This window comes from Lutra lutra, chromosome 5 (assembly GCF_902655055.1).
Source record: "Lutra lutra chromosome 5, mLutLut1.2, whole genome shotgun sequence".
Taxonomy (NCBI): Eukaryota; Metazoa; Chordata; class Mammalia; order Carnivora; family Mustelidae; genus Lutra; species Lutra lutra.
The window spans coordinates 46,127,764-46,142,187 of NC_062282.1; positions in this window are offsets into that span (position 1 = coordinate 46,127,764).

Below are 14,424 nucleotides of genomic sequence, written 5' to 3' on the forward strand. Positions count from 1 at the left end.
GAGTCTCTTATGATTTGCTTCCCTCTCTGTTTTCTTCTTATTTTTTCCTTCCCTTCCCCTATGTTAATCTGTTTTGTTTCTTAAATTCCACATAGGAGTGAAATCATATGATTCCTGTCTTTCTCTGATTGACTTATTTCACTTAGCATTATACCCTCTAGTTCACGTTGTTGCAAATGGTAAGATTTCATTCTTTTTGAAGCCTGAGTCATATTCTATTGTGTATATGTGTGTATACACACACACACACACACACACACACACACACCGCACATCTTCTTTATCTGTTCATCTGTTGATGGACAGATGAGCTCTTTCTATAGTTTGGCTATTGTGGACATTGCTTTTCCATGCAGATTTTCTTAAATAATTGCGTCAGACATGACTGTGCCCATCATCTAATTCTTTTGTCCTTCCAGGTTCACGGTACAATTATACCTCCCTTCCCCCTTAGTATCAGGCAGGATCATATGACTTGATCAGAAACGCAAGCAGTGTATTTAAGAGCTGGCGCGCCGTTCTCCGTGCTCTCTTCCCCGCTGAGCCCTGAAGCTTCATGTTGAGATGGCGGCCCCTCCATCCGCCTGGGTTGTCTGAAAGGTTAGGAAAGCAGAGCCCCCTGCCGATCCAAAACTGGCATGCAGCCTATGCGCGACATGACTTGTTCGAAGCCATCAGGATTCAGTGGATGGATTAGCTCACTAGGGCTGCTGTAACCAACTCAGCAAAACCATCAGCTTACCCCCAGAAATGTATTGTCTCACATCTGACGGCAGAGTCCGAGATCAAGATGTCAAGATGTTAGCGAGCCTCGGTCGCCTCTTGAAGACTGTGGAGGAGAATCTGTTCCATGCTTCTCCGCTAGTGTCTGGTGATTTACTATCAGTCTTTGGCTCTCCTCAGCTAGAAGAAGCATCGCTCTGGTCTCTGCCCTCATCCTCTTCACCTGGCATCTTTCTGGTGTGCATGTCTTGTCCAAATTTCCCCCCTTTTAATATGGACACCTGTCATATTTGATTAGGGTCTACCCTAATGACTCACCTTAACTAATTATGTATATAATGTTCCTACCTCCAAATTAAGGCTACATTCTGAAGTATTAGGGGTAAAGACTTAAACATATGAATTCTGGGGGACACAACCGAACCCATCAGAGTGGATATTTATTGTAACACCAAGTCTTAGTGAAAACTGACTGATGCAGGGATCATCTTTCTCGCTTTCTCATGCTGCTTTTTAAACTATTTTCATTTTATGAGGTTCAATAATTTGCCCATGGTCACAAAACCAAGAAGAGGGAGAACTGGATTTTTTTTTTTAAGAGAGGATGAGGGAGCAAGAGAAAGCATGTGGAAGAGGGGCAGAGGGAGAGAGAGAATCTCAAGCAGGCTCCACACCCAGCCCAGAGCCCGAGTTGGGGCTCAATCTCACAACTCTGAGATTATGACCTGAGCCCAAATCAAGAGTCAGGTGCTTAGCCAACTGAGCCACCCAGGCGCCCCAGAGAGCTGGATTTCTCATCCAAGCTTTTCTGATTGAAAAGACTGTGCTTTGAACTATTCTCTCGAGGCTGATCCCTGATAGCCTGATTGCTTTGCAGTCCACCACAATCCCCACGACTCCCTACGAATCCCACACACTGAGGGTAGATTCTTGTTTGTCTCCAGGCTGTCCTATTGACTTTCCAACACACAACCCAGTTTACTTAGATGCCTTGTCCCTCCCACCACCCCTCCCCCCGCATTGCATATGCAATCTTGCACTATGCTGTAGTTCCTAGATAATGAAGATTAGGGGTAATTCATGCCCTTTTACTCCACCTTCCCCGGTCACCAAAACCCCTGCAGTCACTAGGACCATCTGGGCCACTGTTACCCTATAGGACATTTGTTCCTTAAGCTCATCTCCCACTTTCAGAGCACCAGACTCCTGTATTAGCTCCCCATCACCCATCTTGTACCTGTTTTCCACCAAGCAAATTTTCCGTCAAAGGGATGAGCCAGCAATGAAGATATTTGATCAATTAAAGCAAGTGGCTTGTCAGGAAATGGCAGCTCCTCCGGAGTCTGTCCTTTATAAAAAGATCTCCTCATGACAAAGGACTCAATCAAAGGGCAACTCTCGCTCATTCCTGATGCTCGCATCCCCCAATGCAGAGAAAAGAAGAAGCCCTGCTTTGTAAAGCTTATGCCGGGCAGTGAATCACAGAAGCCCTTCAATCACTTATTGCTTTTCCTCTCTTGCCATTCCTATTGAGCACGATGGCTTTTTTATCCCCCACCGAGGGGCTTTATTGTGTGTGCTACTCCTCATTAGTTTGATCACAGAGGGCAGATCTAAGACGAGATTCAAGTAAATGAAAGGTTCTCCAGAAGCTATCCAGGTATAGGCATTCTTTTCTAAGCCCTCATTCGTGCCTTTGAATTCATTAGTTCAGAGCACACAGCATCTCCAAATAGGCACATACGCTGAGTACATACACCCCAGAGAGCCTGACTCTGCAGACTGGCACCCAGTCACCTTCTCCCAAACTCAGTTGACAAAACACACATTGTGTTTACTCCAATTTTCTCATTAATTTTGCTGGCTGCCCAACAGCGTGTGCCTCCCCAGATTAGATTTCTGGCATTAGACTGATCTTAATGCTCTAGGAGAACAGCAGACCCAACTTCCTCCTCCCGGCCGAAAATCCCCATCCCCATTTTGCAGATTAAGGCAACTGAAGCTCTCCTGGGAAAGACATCTCGGAACTGGTAAATGCTGGGGAGACTTGCCTCTGTGTGTAGGTCAAGCGCTTTGCCTAATCAGAAGGAACCCCTCACCAAAATATCTCTCAGCCCACCTGCCACTGTGCTGCCGTGTACAGCGTTCATCCAGGATTTAGATGGGGTGTTTCAGAATGTAGCACTCACCCGGAAGGATTGCTATAATAAGCCATTAGTGCTTTAGTGCAAATGAGTTTGATCAAATTGACTTTAGCCACCTGACACAGAGGGACACAGAGGGACACAGAGAGATAAATTCTAGGGAGAGAAAGGGATTCAAAAAAGGCAGCCAACGCCAGGTATTAAGGGGTCCAGGACCCCACGACATCAAAAGGACGTTGGGCACCAGGTGGGAGAATGAAATGGAGAAAGTCCTTGGGAGCTTGGGGAGATGGAGCAGAAAACTCTTAGTCACCTACCCATCTTAGGAGGACTTGAGCTGATAAAAACACATCCCTGCACATCCAAGATGTGTGACCTTGAAGGAGCCCCTTGGAAGTCTGACCCCACTGCAACTGTCAAAAGCAGACAATGAATGACTGACCTACCTACCCAAAGGCAGAAGGGGTGAACTAAAAGATCCCTAGAGATCCCTTCCTCTAGGAAGGTTCTGTGAATCAGAGTGAACCCCAGCCTCTGAAGATATCCCGAGAACTGTGGCATCTACATTGGAGTCCGACAGACTGTCTCCACTCTGAGCTCTGCTACCATTACCACTCAACAGGCAACTTGCATAAGCCCCTTGGTTGAGACTCTTAGGGCCTTACCTTTCTCACCTCAACTAAACCACAGAGACACCCTCACTAGGCTGTTGGGGAGGTTGTCAATAGGACAACGTAGGCGAACCACTTAGTACAGTGCTGGGCACAGAATCAATTCTCAGTAATAACCATTTAGCTACTAGTATCATCCCCATCATCCCGGTGCAGGACCCCCTAGTGATTTTGTGCCTCCCCGTGAGTGGTAGTTCAGCAGCATCATGGTGAAGAGAGTGGGTTTTAGAGTCAGATCATCCTGGTCTCGAATATGGGCTCGAATGGGGACCGGGTATCTGATCTTGGACAAATCACTTAGTCCCAGCTCCAGTTCTCTCATCTGTGGATGGGAATAATGAAAACACCTACCCCCAAGGTGAGGACTCATGAGACCAGGCATGTACTTTGCTGAGCACCATGCCTGGCATAAGGTACGACTCCACTAATGGGAGATGTGGACCCCAAAACGCCCTTTCTCATCTGCTGCCTTTCTGTCTCTGTTGCTCTCTTTTCATGACAGACGTGGTTGAAATCCAGCTCTACAGATGATCAGGGTAGATGCAGAAGCCTTGCTTTTCAACCAAAGAAAAGCCCTGTGAGCCAGCTCAAGGAGCCAAATCTGATTTCATCCAGCTCTTGTAGTAGTATTCTGGCTTTTGGGCATCAGTACAGAAAATTAGTTCCCCTGAAGTCCTCCCCTTCAGATTGGGGCTGTGGAAGATAAAGAGTAGGTACAGAGCTCCGAACTATGGCTAATCTTCTAATTAGCACTTCAGAGAGCAGCGATAACAGGAATCCACTCCCAGCAACAGGCTCCAGGGAATGGCGGGGGCTGATCGATGCTTTCCTGGAATCTTACTCAGAGCCACTGAGCTCCTTCTAAGTTCATGACTCCTTCTGTGGCATTGCCTTCCACCCCTCTCTCTTCCAGTCTGCTCCTCTTTTGTGTTCCCTTTTCTAGGGCCCTCTTTCCTTCTGGCTCTCAGAACTACCCCCGCCCCCGACCCCTGATGCTTCCCTCTCTTTCTGCTCTAATATGGAGTACATGTAATCATTGGTTCCTTAGCTCAGGAGATGTTTGCTGAAGGCTTCCTAGGTGCTGAGGATACAGAAAAGAATAAGATGGTCTCTTTGTTCTCAAAGAGATGGACTAACACACAATACACAATGCTTCCAAATAACTACGACTGTTTCAGAAGTAGGCATGGGGTGCTTTTCTGGAAGTATGCACAGCCCTGACGTAGGCAGGAAGTGCCAGATTCTGGCTAAGTGGTACTGAGAAAGCTATTCCCAAGGAGTAGGTCCTGAGCCTGAGACATGAGGAGTGAGTCTAGGTTTTTAAATCAACTGTAGTTCTTGGTTTCGTTCAAATAGCTGTGACCTGAACATGCATTTGTCCAAGAGGAACCAATATTCCCAAACAGACTGAGTTGTTCTGAGATATAGTAATCCTCAGTTTTCCTCACTGTATGTCATGACCCAGTAGGAAAAGGAGCTTCCCCTCCTTTGGGGCTCCTTAATGCCAGTGGGTGAATAAGGTAGAGAGGAGTGGGGAACAGAACCTGGGACATAATTAGGGAAGTTATTAACATGGTTCCTCACCCATCATCCCTGTAGAATGAGTGCCCTGGGCTTTGCTATCTCTAAGGTTTATTCCTTGTGATTAAGTCAAGGTTTTCAGAATAAACCAAGGCCTTCTCTCCCCCATCCCTCTCCAAGGCCAGAGCCAGTGAGTAAGACAAGCAGGAACTTGAAAGCCAGACTTCTCGCTACCCCACCATTGATCTGTCCTCACTCTTGCTCGATCAATACTTGGAGAAATTTCTGAGTGACAGCTCAGAGAGACAGCACGATACACTTAAGCCATTTGGGTTTTGAAGCCTTCTTAAGTCTGTCAAAACAATGCCACCCCCTGTTGTCTCTGTGGCATAATAACGGGCTTGAATGGGGTAAATCTTGAATCAACTTCCATGTGACCATAAGAACATGTAGAGAGTTCTTTTTTTTTTTTTTTTTTTTTAATCCTTTAGAAAGACAGGGATGTTTTGGTACAGTTTTCCCTCTGATTCAACGTCATGCACCAGTAAATCTGGAGGGCCTAATTTATCTTGAAATATGAAGGATTTAGTGAAGCAAAGGAAATTCACTCCCAGGGTTTAGAGGAAGTTAAAGAATATCCAGTTCTCTCTATGGGGAGGGGGCCAGGGGGGCCTAAATGCCTTATTCACTGGTGAATCCCACAGCTTTGCTCAGGGCCTGATGTGTGTGTAGTAGATGCTTGAGAGTATTTGTTGAAGAAATCAATGTTTTTAACACCTTAGAGTCCTTCTCTAAGAGTACCTCCACCCCCATATCACAAAAGGCTTCTCCCCATTAGTCCCTTCCTGGTAGTGTGGCTTCCAGGTAATCTCCTTGGGTTTCTAGGGATCTGCTTTCATGATCTGTCCTCATTTCACCTCTAGGTAGATTTCCGTCTTGCAGCTGAATCCGCAATTTGTTCTTTTGTTGATCCTATGTTGTATGAAGGACCTATTTGGGCCAAGCTTCCAAACAGTGACAGGGATGCAAAGATAGGAGACATAGAGAAGACACCCTTGAAGAGAGGCTGGTCTAGTGGAGGACCTCTGAAATCAAGGGTCTGAACCTGAGCAGAGATGCATAAAGATAGAAACAGGAAAAAGAGGACACATTCTCAAAGCAGCTCCATCAAAGAGCTCTGAGCAGTGAGAAATATCTAGTTTGTGGGGTTTGGGGGTTAAGAGTGTGGATCAGTGAAAGAACTGTAAAAGGAAGGGCGCTGGAGTTGGGTATGCGGGCTGCCTGGTAACAAGCTAGCTAGAACCCGGATCGCTCTCAATTCACCCAGTCAGAGGACGGTCCCCAAACACATCTTCCCACAGGGTTGATAGCTTCCTTCATCTGGGAGGAAGGACTCTAAATTTTTTTCTTTCTTTCTTTCTTTCCTTCTTTCTTTCTTTCTTTGAGATTTAGTCATTTATTTGAGAAAGAGAGAAAGAGCATGAGTAGGTTGCGGAGACAGAGGGAGAAGCAGACTCCCCACTGAGCAGGGAGCCTGGGCATGCAGGGCATGATCCCAGGACCCTGACCTGAGCCGAAGGCAGCCAGCTTAATTGACTGAGCCACACAGGTACCCTGGGAGGATTCTTTCTATGGATCTCAAGTTCAAGTTTGGGGCAGCTATAAGCAGTTGGTGCCCTAAATTTGGACTAATAGCACCAAGTATCCTCTGTGTCCCTCTTCCAGGTTGTTTTTTTACTGTTGCCCCATAACTAGGAGAAGTGCAGGGACAAGGGGGTCCCTGCTGGAAGTCAGACCTTCACTGTGAGGCCAGCAGGCTTCCCTCTGTGGGGTGTGGATGCCCCAGCTTCATGAGTTTTCCCTTTCCCTAGTGAAGCCTATTCCCTAACCCCTGTGTCATTCAACCCAAACCCTGATGCATGACAGGCAGAGACCAGGAAGAGGCCTACCTCCCGTGACGTAGGCATGGGAACATGCAGAAACAGGCAGGAGGAGCATCCCAGAGTGAGCAGGGCATAAAGTGGAAGAAATGGAGAATATGGTGAAGCAGAGGGACAGTTTACATTGGGAGTCATGGGAAATGGGCCAGGAGGGGCGGCTGGAACCTCTTCATGCGGGTCACCATGCAGGGCCTCTGTGGTAGATGACTGCAGTTTCCGCTGCCTGCCTTCTTCCTTTCTTTGGGTTTGGGGTGGCTAGCTGTACATCACTATTTCTTTGGGGATATCTGCATCCCCATAGCATGCACTTCAGGGGACCGACCACACACAAGCCAGGAGACAGCTAATCCATACCATCAGAATCTTTTGGGATTTAAAATCCTGAGCAGAAAGACATAGAGATTGAAATTCACAATACCAACTCACCGGATGGAGTCCCCGAGGAGTGAGCCCATCTCTGCCCTGGATCCTGGAGCTCCTTCTGAGAGCCCTGTGCAAGGCCTCAGCCTTTCCTTTGCTTCTGTCAGCCTCACAGCCTTGCACTAGCGCCCCCTTTGGGCCTGAGTTAGCCGGAGTCAGTCTGGTGGCTTGCTAACAGAGAAACCGTAAGAGAGCTGCGAGCACCAGGCTGAGGCAGAAGCAGCAGCCCAGGGCACGAGGAGTGAGGAGCGTCAGACCCCATGGCTTCTGTTTGCACAGTGAGGGACCATTCCGCACACATTCCCAGAAAGCAGCACAGTTGGGGCTGTTTACTCACCCTCGAGATCCTGAAAGTTGCAATCTAGAGAACTGGGACCTCCCAGCCCACCACTGTCACCTCAGTCTCCTGTTGGGGATGCTCAGTTAGAGAGAGAGGTTGGTAATCAGAGATGGTTTTTTATCTTCCTAGCTCCAAGCTGCTTCTGAAGCTTAATAAAGAAATCAAAGTTCTGTGTGCACGTGAGTGTGTACGAATGCCAAGTGTCCTTGGATGATATTCCAAGAAGCCGTGCAACTTGTTTGTCATTGTCATTTGCAAGCATCGCTCTTGTTGATAAAATTCAAACGCACCGCATCCTGCAGATCCTGGTGACAACCTAGCGTCCCTGGCGCTTTGCCTGGAATCAGGCTTGCCGTGACTCTACTCTGTGCTTTCTGAGTAGGGTTCTGGGGGTGGAGAAGTAGCTAGCATGGCCCAGGCAGCCTTTAATCTTCTGGCACACCTACCTAGAGGCCATGAACTCTACACACCCACCTCCTCCCCAGATTTTACTCCCCTGGGTAGAGAGAAGGGAGGAACCACAGTGCCGGATTTTTAGGAGCTCCAGAGGTGTTAATCTCAAAGTTCTACTAGGGCTTTAACTCCTTGATGTTGTACATGGTCAGCTACAGGGAGCCTTGTTCCTTACCACAATGGTTTCAGCCATCCAGCAGAGTTGTCTTGGAGCCTGTTGTCATCTTACCAAACATGCATTCTGCGTGATGCATACTGGGTAAGGAAATTAAATTCAAGCGAGGAAAGACAACTCAGGTCTCCTGCTATTAAATATATGGTCTGATTAATGAGGAATCTTTTATCTTAGAATCTCAGAGCCAAAAGCAATTTTAAAGGTCATCTATTTCAAACCTTCATCTAATCCCCTCAAATTAAAAATATATATACACAGATATGTGCCCACTGAATGCTTCTAGGCACTGTGCTAAGTATTTTCTCCAGATTCTCTCATTAACAGACCGTATCCTCCCAACAACCCTCCCCAGTACCCAACATTATTCTCTCTGCCATACAGACCGGGAACCTGAGGCCCAGAACCTTCCATCACTCACTCCAGGTCATACAGTAAGTAGGTGCTTCCAAGATGCTGGTCTGGCAGCTCCCGGTCAAACCTTACTTGATGTGTGCTTTTGTGTTTTCCAATATGTTGTTAGTAATTTAAAATTGGGAGCTTGACATTTAAAATATCCCGACTTCCATGTTTCCTGAGAAGTCAGAAGACCTGGGCCCACTGGGCCTTGTGCACAGTTCCTCACAGCAAGTGTAAGTGGGAGCTGAACGGCAGGTGCTCCTCCTGGCACAAATCAGATCATGTCAGGAACCTGTTCAGCTTTCCAGTGGCTGCTAATAACACGTGGGTTAAACTCCAAAGTCCTCACTATAGCCCACAGGGCCCACACACTGGCCCTCCATCTGCTGCAGCCCATCTTCTTTGTCCCCCATGCTCCACCACACCAGGGTTCTCTCCCGGGCTGGGGCTTCAACGCTCTCTCCTTCTCAAGATCTTTGCCCTTGCTGCTTCCCCTCCTGAGAAAGCTGATTCTTCTCCTCTCTTCATATCTGATTTGCACTTAGTCTTTAGCTTAAATATGACTTCCTCAGACAGGCCTTCTTGATCTCTGGGGTAGGAAGAATAATATCTACTCCCTCACTCCTCCCCCAACAAAGCTGTTCATATCTTAATCCCTGAAGCCTATGAATATGGTAGCTCACGTGGCAAAAATCACACTTTGCAGGTGTGATTAAGGATCCGGAGATGGAGAGATGATCCTGGTGAGCCTGATGTCATCACAGTAGTCCCTATAAGAGGAAGGTGGGAGGGTCAGAGTCAAAGAGGAGATGTGACAACAGACAAAGTTGGCATGATTCAAGGCAGGGGTCATAAGCCAAGGAATGTGGGTGACCTCCAGAAGCTGACAAAGGCAAGGAAACAGATCCTTCTCTAGAATCTCTAGAAGGAAAGCTGCCCTAAGACACCTTGACCTTAGCTCGGTGAGACTGATTCTGAGCTTCTTAACCTCTGTGACTAAAAGAGAAACATTTGTGTTGTTTTCCGCCACTAAGTTTGTACTGATTTATTACAGCAGCAGTAGGAATACAACACAACCACTTATTCTAAAATACTCCCTTCCCCCCATTAGTTTCCAGCTTAACCCTTTATGAGTATCCTTCCATGCACTTAGTGCAACTTAAAATTATTTTGATTGCTTGCTTAGTTTGGGTCCCTTCGGCTGCTAGGCTGGGAATCCCAGGAGAACAGTGTCTGGTACGCTGTAGGAGCTCAGCAGATATTTATTGAAAGATAAAATTGGTTATTGAATAATTGGCCTCATTTTCCATCCCAGGTGCCTTCATCTGAACACACCGCCGGTTGAAAATATCCCTATTTAATGGTAGAATTTAGAATTGAACTCAGCCAGGTGCAAGTATTTCTTTGAAGCATAAAAAACAATCAGAGCTTTTAAGGAAATTAGGCAGCAAGCCCAATAACCAAACAGGCAAAACAGCCAAGATAAATTCATTTCCTGTTTCCTACATCCTTGCTACTCTCAGCATCACCTGGGAGCTTACTAGAAATGCAAAATATCGGGCCTCACCCCAGACCTACTGAATTAGAATCGGCACTTTAACAAGGTGCCCAGGAAATCCACATGCATATTCAAGCTTCAGAAATGCTGATGTGTGTATCTGGTTGAGGGGGAGCGGACACTCTTCAGAAAAGCGTGCTACAGGTTTGCTTGCCACAGGCAGGTGCAATAAGCACGGGCTACCTTATCACAACCCGAGTGAGCCCTGACCCAACAGCCCTTTACTGCCTCGGCCCATCACCTGATTCAGCTTCCTGCACTGAATTCTCTGCATGTCGAAGATGCTTCTCACTCCCAGCCACCAGCCAGTTGTGTGGGTCCGGGCAAACAGATGAAGAGTTTTTAGGCACTCACAAGCCCAATCAGAACCGGGCTGAGTGGGTTGAAGAAGCTTCTTCCTGGGGCACCTGGGTGGCTCAGTGGTTAAGCCTCTGCCTTCGGCTCAGGTCATGGTCTCAGGGTCCTGGGATCGAGTCCTGCATCGGGCTTTCCCCTCTGCAGGGAGCCTGCTTCTTCCTCTCTCTCTCTCTGCTTGCCTCTCTGCCCGCTTGTGATCTCTCTCTGTCAAATAAATAATAAAATCTTTAAAAAAAAAAAAAAAAAAGCTTCTTCCTACGCAATGGTGGCGCTAGAGGGTCTGACTTTGTTGGATCCTGCCCTGCGATATTCTTATACAGGGAGTGGAAGAAGTTGGAAACTACTGAGGGTCTACAGACAGTTGGGTCTAAAGTTGGGAGACAATAAAAAGAACAATGGTTGCTGAGAGTTGGGAGGGAGGGAGGAATGGGTGGAGCACAGGGGATTTTTCAGGCAACGAAACTATCCTGTTTGATACTGTAATAGTGGAAACATGTCATTACAGATTTGTGAAGACCCACAGAACCAGAATGTACAACTCTAAGAGTGGACCGTAATGTAAACAACGGACTGTGGTTAATAACATTGTATCAGTATTGGCTCAGTAAATGTACCACACTAATCCAGGATGTTAATAACAGGAGAAACTTGTTGGGGCAGGGGTGTAGATAAGGTGATAAATGGGAACTCTCTATACTTTTCATTCAGTTTTTCTATAAACCTAAAATACTCTTAAAAATAAAGTTTATTCATAGTAATAATAAAAGAGAAAAAATGCAGACCACTTGGTTTAAATCTGGCTCAGGCACTTAAAAATTGAGAGTTCTTAGGCAGGTGACTTAATTTCTTAGCCTAAGTTTACTCAGCTGTAATGAGGCTAGTAACACCCACCTCGGAGAGCTGTTGTGGCGAACACGTTAATGCACAAAGTGCCTAGTGTAGTCCTGGCATCATGTAGCAAGCATTCAGGAAGTGTTAAGCTTGGGCATCAGGGGATTGGGATGTTCTCTGTAAATACTTAAGAAACCAGCAAAATGTTACATGCTGGGAATCTGCTGCTCAGAATTCCCCTTCAATAGTCTTCAAGTAGCAGCTACGTGCCAAACAGATTGTCATACAGAGAAGTTAGAGGCAGGAAAGTAAGTCAGGACGTTGTTCCACTAGGCCATGGCAGAGAGGGAGGACAGGTAATGATGGAGGAGGAGTACATCAATGGGGAGTAGAGAGAGGATCCTTGAGAGGGGAACTGAGTGCCCTGTTGGAAAAAATGGAAATGTGAGTGTGAGGGAGTCAGCACTGGAATCTTAAATGGGTCAAAGAACTGGGGGACTACTGAGATGGCTCTCCTCTTCCTCTCTGACTGAGGGCAGCCTTCATGTCCAATGGCAATCAGGATCTTACATCATTTCCCTGCTCCAAAGCAGAAAGTGGATTTTTTTTTAAAGATTTTATTTATTTATTTGACAGAGAGAGATCACAAGTAGACGAAGAGGAAGGCAGAGAGAGAGAGAGAGGGAAGCAGGCTTCTTGCTGAGCAGAGAGCCCGATGTGGGACTCGATCCCAGGACCCTGAGATCATGACCTGAGCCGAAGGCAGCGGCTTAACCCACTGAGCCACCCAGGCGCCCCAGAAAGTGGATTTTAATACAGAAATTTACCTGCCAGCTGCACTGCTGCCTTGACGTTTTAAGTGGTACCTGCCCCTCCATGTCAAACATTTCCCACAAATAAGAAAGTGACAAGTTTCCCTGATGTGCGTTCAGCATCCGATGAAGTGAGAACCCTGCCAGGGGTGGGAAAATGTGGAGCCCGCAGAAAACAAAGAGACCATCAGCAACAAATATATTTTGAGCAATTATCATGAGGTCCTCCCACCCAGTGCCCCTGTGCTCAGCCAAGCAAGGCCTTCAGGAGCAAGACTGAACAGATGGGTGCCTCCTCCCCACCTCCTGCTGAGTCACCATAGCAAATTTCAGCAGGCAGCTAGAGTTGCCTTGCCATCAGCAAGACCAGGCCCCAGGGAGCACAAATGTTGGACCATTGGATTTGAAAATAGGTGAAAAAACATACTGGCATCAAGCTCTTATAGAAAAAGAACTGTAAAGATCATGGGGACCTATTGCCACTCAGTGAACGAATCTGCTATCATGTACTTCCCTAGCTATGACTGAAGCTTACCTCCAATGACAAGGATTTTAGCACTAAGCCAGGGCTATGTGGTTCTATGTGGAAATTTTAGAACTAACCCACTAATTCAGATGCAGAATTAAAGGCCGGATAAGACGACTGGCTTGCTCTAAGTCACCTAGTGAGCTGGAGGCTGCCTTTCCTGGGTCTTACAGAATCCAGTCTTGGGCATGTTCATCAGGCATAACATGGTGGTTAAAAGGATGGGTTCTGGGGCCAAACCATGGGTCAAGCCATCTTTCTTTTAAGTTCCAGTTTTCTTGACTTAAAAAATAAGGACAATGATAGTTCCTAAATACTAGGTTGTTGTAAGGATTAAATGAAAACATGGGAGCCTGGATGGCTCAGTTAAAAGAACAGGTGACTCTTGATGTTGGGTTGTGAGTTAGAGCCCCATGTTGGGTATAGAGATTACTCAAAAATAAAAACTTTTTTTTAAAAAAATGAGAAAATGGATACCAAGTACTTTGTACTGTGCCTGGCACATAGCAAGTATGGAATATTGTAGCTAGTAAATATAATGAATACTGACTCTTCTTATGTTTACCTACAATGTCATTTGAATATTACGGAGCCATATTTACCATCTTGACTCTTGACTGCTCATAATGTGGTTCTGTGTAGATCCCAGGGTCTCACCGACAGCCAAGATAGCAATGGACTTCCAAGAAGATATGCTGACAGGAAATGACTCAGGGTGGCCAAAGACCTCCCTTTTGCCAACATTTGCAGCACCCCTTCCCAGCCTCAACCACTCATCTCTTTGTGCACAATGCCGTCTTTGAGTTGGGCCAAGATGTCTCCCTTGAGATTCCCATAAGAATATCATTTATCAGCACCTTGGACAGCATGCGAATGATTCTTCATCTTCAGCTATCAGGGAGGTATTAATTCCTTGCCATAATACAGCTAAGGTATTTGGGAAGAAGAGATTCAGAAGTCTTCCTTCCCTTAGACCAAATTCCAAGGAAATTATACAGAAAAGGGATTAAAGCAAGCAAACGAAGAATAAAACCTCCCAGATATAAGGCTTTCATTCTCTACTTCCCACAGAAAGCCCACTACTTATTAAAAGTTTGGGAATGGAAAAAACAAAGTTGGTACCCATTCCAAAGAGAGTGATTGGAACAAAGTAGGCACATATCATGGGACTGGTTGATTTGCCAGCTCCCTCTCTGTGGCATTGTTACAATTACAGCTATTCTTGGGGATGTAATTCATTATGGACCCATTATTCCCAAGAAGCAGAGAAGAGCAAAAATCAAAGGTTTGTCATCTGGCTGTGGTGCATAGAATACAGCAGGCTGCCTGCTGGGTACATCCCAGGTGGCAATCAGAAACCAGAGCCCAGGGACAAATATACATTCCACTGAGCTCCTCCATCCGTCCGGATAAAATGATGCTATTTGCATCAAGTAAAAAAAAAGACTGCTGGCCCCTCTTTGACCTTCTGGGCAATTTCCAGCCAGCTGGCCAACAGAGGAGGAGCTGCTGCCTTGAGAGAGAGGGGGATGGCCACCCTCACTCCCAGAGTTAGAG